The following is a 6,240-nucleotide window of genomic DNA, read 5'->3' as shown; positions in this document are numbered from 1 at the left end:
CAACAACATTCATATGGGAAACTGACTAGATTTTGTAATGTGAACACACATGAAAATTTGGTGGGTTACCAGGGGAATAAATGAGAGATACGAGAGGACATCTTGTTTCTGGAAGGGGGCGTGATTATTGAATAAATAACTGGTGGTATTTGGTTAGTTTCAGTATGTACATGTTCTATGATCCAGGAAATGAACTAGCAATCTGCATATTGTCAACTTGAATTAGTTGAGACCAAAAGCATGTTGAGAAAATATATCGACTTAATAAGAATAAGATATACTCATAGATTACATCAACAATTTTCTAATAAATGAAATGTAGATAGAATGACATGTAGTGTTTACCCGGGGCACCATAAGAACCCTAATTGTAAACCCGAATAAGAACCCAAAGTTTTTACTCCATCTAATAGATCTATACTAGTCGCTTTAATGGATGTATCTCTATGTATTTTAGTGGTGGATCATCCATTTGAGCAAGAACTAATATGCATCCGAGGGAGTAGTTGAAACACAAGAATAGAAAGAAAACTCGTTGATTTTTTTGCGATCTTGGGGTACTTTTACCATAATAGTAAATGGGGCGCAACAAAATGTCATTCATTGGGAGCGGCTCCTTGAGAAGATGATTTGTGGCCATAGCTAGCGAGAACCACCCTGTCGGTGTACAAAAGTAGCGGCTCTCCTTTTGCACCCCTTAACTTGTGCACGGGCAGTCAGAGCAGCGCCCGCGGCCACACTAAGCATGGCAGGGGAGGGATGCCGGAGCAACGCCAAGACTAGAGACGCAAAGAGAGCGAGAGGGCGAGGTGGACTCCCCCGGTAAGACTCTTGCCGGGGTGGCTTCCGCAGCCTTGGCAAGATCTTTGCCGGGGCAACTTACCTGACGCCAAGAGAGCGTACCACCCTTGAGCCCAAGAGGTCCCCAGGCCATATTGGAACCAAGGCTTGGGAGGCACCTCCGTGGTGGCATGCATATCTTTGTAGAGATCGTAGACACACAAGATCAGATGTAAAACAGAAGACGATGACCCTTGGCGAGATCCTTGCCGAGGAGATCCACGAGACCCCAGGCAAGACCCTTGCTGGGGACGACCGCGGTGCCGCAGTGAGACCCTTGCCGGGCCCTCGGTAAGACCCTTGCCGAGGACAACCCCGCGCCCGCCAACCATAGAAGGGATCCCAGTGACCCCATAGGTGTCGTTTCCCACCGACATCTCTGGCGCGCCAGGTAGGGGGTGCGCAGTTGTGAGAATCTGGTCCAGCCATTAGTTTAGCAGTTCTTCGCCATGGCTCCAAGAAGAAGACGATCACGACGATCAGCTCATCGGGGGCTAAATGGCCTACACTAGTGCGGGCGAGTGGTCGGGCGGTCGCAGACAGAAGCCGATGCGCGTCTCGTGAACACCCGCATCACTTTGGCAGCCAAAGCCTGGCGAGCGGCGTCGTTCGTGCGCAAGATGATGGGCCACACGCCACCAAGTCCAAAGACGGAGCCAGGCCCCCCGCAGGCGGCACGGGGCCCTCCCAGGGCAGCGTCGTGCCACCCACGGGCGGCACGGCGACTTCCGAGGCGCCTACGCCGGCGCCCCCGACGCGCTCTTCCCAGGTTGTGCGCGACGAGCAGTGTCGCCAGGCTGGCGACCGGGGAACCGTCGTGGGAAGAGTCCTGTGCATCATTCGCGGGACATAGACGGCCAACAAGCGCGCCGAAGTGCTCGCGAAAACGGCGTATAGCCGCCGGGCCATGATAGAGCGCCTTCTAACGTGGTTAGAAGTCGGAGCGCATCATGGTCCATGCAGCTTTCGCCACCACCCACGCCAGCGGAAGCTTTGGCACGCGCGTAGTTGCTCCTCGTTTTTCCTCCTGTTGCGGAGAAACTCGATGAGTGGAGATCCACCATCCAAAGCCTCGTCAGTGTTGCCAACAGAGATGAGCCACGACCGGCGGGGCCTTCTGGCCGGCGCTTCATCGAGCCGCCGCATGCCAGTGGTGGAAGGATCGGGGGCGCTGCGGCCATGGTGCACTCTCCTCCTCCATGCCAGCCACCGCGGGTGTCGATCCGTCGTGACCACGCTTGTGATAACATTTCCGTAGCGTCGTCCGACCCACAAACCTACCGCGATCAGCGCCAAGTTCTTCGGGAGCGAGCCCGTGAAGACGCTCGAACCACCATCGAACACCGGCGCGATGCGCGCCACCAGTCAGATAGGCGGGCGGGGCCCACTATGGACCACCCAGCACCGGGGGGCTCTGGTGACCTAGCCGACGAGGTGGGTTGCCAGGCCTTTACCCGTGAGCTGCGGCAGTTCCAGTGGCCCTCCCACCGCACGTTCAAGCCAAACGTTGGCGAGAAGTACAATGGCAAGACCCACCCGTCAGAGTTCCTCAGCATCTACACAATCGCGATGCAAGCTGCTGGAGCCCGCGACGACAAGGTACTTGCCAATTACTTCCCGCTAGCGCTCAAACCCAATGTCATGTCATGACTGATGCACTTGCCGATGGATTCCATTTCTTCTTGGTCGGACTTGTGTCACGAGTTCGTTGGCGCCTTTACCGGAGGCCACCAAGCTCATGGCCAAGCAAGCGATTTGCATATCATCACCCAGAAGGAAGGTGAAACCCTGCGCAACTACATACAGAGGTTCAGCCAGGTGCAATACAACATCCCAGACGTTCATCCTGCCGCCGTGATCAATGCATTCCATCAGAATGTGCGCAACCGCAAGATGCTTGAAGAGCTGGCGATGAACAAGGTCAAGGATGTGGCCGAACTTTATGTTCTAGCCGATAGGTGCGCTCGAGCGAAAGATGGGAGGAAGTACCCCGACGAGGACGCCGGCGCGGAAACTGACTCCACAGACGAAGACGCGGCCACCCCGACAAAAAAGGGCCGGCACCGCAACAGGAAGCGCAAGGGCAAGGCCGTGCTTGCCGTCGAGGGATCTGAGGATACCGGCGCTGCCAAGAAGGCCAAGGCAGACGACCCCGGCAAAGAAATTGCCGAATGCGCCGCTTGCCGGGCCTTAGCGGCCGCCGACAAGCCATGAGGCTCCGACAAGCAGTATTGCAAGATCCACTGCACCAAGAGTCACAACCTCCAGAACTGCCGGTAGGTCGAGCTGCTTGCTGAGAAGCAAAAAGCCGAGTATGAAAGGCGGGACAAGGAGAAGGGCCAGGATGGTGCTGAGGTGTCTGGCAAGAAGCGTGGCGGCCAAGGAGGCCGCCGCAGGAAGGATAATCAGCAAGAGAGGCCCGCCCGGGCCGCGACAAGAAGCAAGAAGATGATGATCATGACGAAGATGACGAGTCCGGCGAGCACGAGTTCCAGAAGGCTACAGAGGCCATGTGCGTCGACGGTGGCGCCTTGTGGCACACTTCTCACCACCAAGTCAAGCAGTGGGCGAGTAAGATTACAGCAACGAAGCCATCCCTCGATGCGCAGAGGCCACTGAAATGGTCCAACACGCCTATCATTTTCGACGCCGAGGACCACCCTGACCGCATGACTGCGGTCGGGTTTTTCCGTTATTGGTCTCACCAACAATACGCAACTTCAAGGTGATGAAGATGCTAGTTGACGGCGGGGCCGGTCTGAACTTAATCTCGCCCGTTGTGATCAAAAGGCTGCAGATTCCTGATGGAGACCTCAAAGAGACGGGCATGTTTCAAGGGGTCAACCCGGGGAGGAGTCAGCCGAAGGGTAAGGTCACGCTGCCCGTGACGTTTGGAGGCGAGTTGAACTTCATGACGGAGAGGATTGTTTTCGATGTAGCTGAGATCCCCTTAACCTACATTGGGATTCCCGGCCACCCGACACTGGCCAAGTTTATGGCGGCGGCGCATTACGCCTACAACATGCTGAAGATGTCGGGGCCGATGGCCATCATCACCGTCCCCTCCGACAAGAAGGATGCACCAATCTGCGCCGACCAAGTCTACCAGGAAGCAGTTGCAGCGACTGCTGCCAAGGCACTCGCTCCTGCCGCTAGAGCCCCGGTAGGGAAGCAGACCGGCAAGACCTCTCGCACCCACTCCGGCAAGCGCACCTCTTCGGAGTGTTGAGCTCCCGTCGAGGACGTGCCAGAGAGCTCCACCGGCAAGAGCAAGAAAAACAGAGCTGCGCCACCAGAGACCAAGAGGGTGTCCGTCGAGGAGGATGGCATGGGAGGGGCTTTCACCATAAACTCCACCCTGGACAACAAATAGGAAAGCGCGCTTGTCACCTTCCTGCGGCGAATGTCGACGTGTTGGCCTGGCAAGCATCCGACATCCCTGACGTTCCCAGGAAGGTGATTGAGAACCATCTTGTTGTCTGTCCCCATGCGCGACCCGTCAAGCATTAGGTCACGAAGAAAGCTTTGGAATGGCAGGAGTTCATCACGGAAGAGATCGGGAAGTTGGAAGGGGTAGGTTTGGTGAGAGGAGTACTCCATCCGACGTGGTTGGCCAATCTGGTAGTAGTGGGCAAGGCGAATGGGAAGTGGAGGCTGTGTATTGACTACACATATATCAATAAGGCTTGTCCCAAGGACCCTTTCCCATTGCCGCGCATTGACCAGATTGTTGACTACATGGCCGGGTGTGACCTGCTATCATTGCTTGACGCCTACTCAGGGTACCACCAAATCTTCATGGCAAAAGAAGACAAAGAGAAGACAGCGTTCATCACCCCATGTGGCACGTATTGCATTTTACGGATGCCTTTCGGGTTGAAGAGTGTTGGCTCGACGTTTTCAAGGGCGGTCCAGATTGGTTTTGAGCCCCAGCTACATAGAAATATGGAAGCTTATATGGATGGCATAGTGGTCAAAACCAAAGGCAGGGCAACACTTGTACAAGATCTGGAAGAGACATTTGCGAATCTGCGCAAGATCAACCTCAAGTTGAACCCTGAGAAGTGTTTCTTCGACATTCCGTCCGGCAAGCTTCTCAGTTTTTTTGTGTCACAGCGTGGGATCGAGGCAAATCCTGACAAGATCAAGGCTATCGAGCAGATTAGGGCACCCAAGCGGATCAAGGACGTGCGTCGGCTCACTGTGTGCGTTGCCGCCATGAGCAGATTCATCTCCAGGTCTGCCGAGCGCGCCCTTCCCTTTTTCAAAATCTTGAAAAAGGCGGGCCCAATGGAATGGACCCCAGAGGCCGAAGCAGCACTATAGGATTTGAAGAAATACCTCTCTTCTACACCGATACTGGTTGCACCCAAACCCCGAGAACCGTTGCTGCTGTACCTGGCGGCAACGAACCAAGTGGTCATTGCCCCACTAGTGGCGTAGAGGGAGGTCGACAAAGAGGCAAGGCCCCCGACAGGGTCCGACGCTGGCGGGGCAGGGCCTCCGCAACTAGACGATGTGTTGCCGAAGAAGAAAATGATGCAGCACCGGACCCTGCCGGGGCAGGGCCTCCGCAACCAGACGAAGTGCTGCCGAAGAAGAAAATGATGCAGCACCCGGTTTACTTTGTCAGCTCCCTCTTGCAGGGGGCTAGGTCAAGGTACTCCGGTGTGCAGAAATTGCTCTTCGGCCTCCTTATGGCCTCAAGGAAGCTGTGTCATTACTTCCAGGAACACGAGATCACGGTCGTCACCCGCCTCCCATTGCAACGGATATTGCATAACCCAGATGCAACCGGGAGGATTGTGGAGTGGGGTGTGGAGCTGTCAAGATTTGGTTTGAAGTTTGAAAGTACTTCGACAATCCAGAGTAGAGTCTTGGCAGAGTTCATTGCCGAGTGGACCTCGACGCCAGACGAAGAGAACCAGGAGACAACCCTCCCCGGCAAGGAGGCAAGTCGCAACTAGATTATGTACTTTGACGGGGCTTTCTCGCTGCATGGCGCCGGTGCTGGTGTGCTTCTCGTTGCACCCACCGGAGAGCACCTCAAGTATGTAATCCAGATGCACTTTCCCAAGGAGATGTCCAGAAACAACATTGATGAATACGAGAGGTTGCTTGCCGGTCTCAAGATCGCTGCAGACCTCGGGATCAAGAAGCTCATCGTCAGGGGTGATTCGCTGCTTGTTGTCAGACAAGTGAACAAAGATTATCAAAGCCCTTTGATGGAGGCCTATGTGGATGAGGTGAGGAAGCTGGAGGATCGCTTTGAAGGTATACAGGCGGAGCACATTCCCCGAGTCGAGAACGACATCGCCGACTACCTGTCGAAGTGCGCTGCCTTCAAACTACCTGTGGAACCAGGTACTTTTATGCTTCAGCTGACTCAACCATCCGTTG

Source organism: Triticum urartu, chromosome 4A (assembly GCF_056163025.1).
Source record: "Triticum urartu cultivar PI428250 chromosome 4A, HENAU_Tu73, whole genome shotgun sequence".
Lineage (NCBI taxonomy): Eukaryota > Viridiplantae > Streptophyta > Magnoliopsida > Poales > Poaceae > Triticum > Triticum urartu.
The sequence above is the reverse complement of the archived record's forward strand: the minus strand, read 5'-3'. Positions refer to the sequence as shown.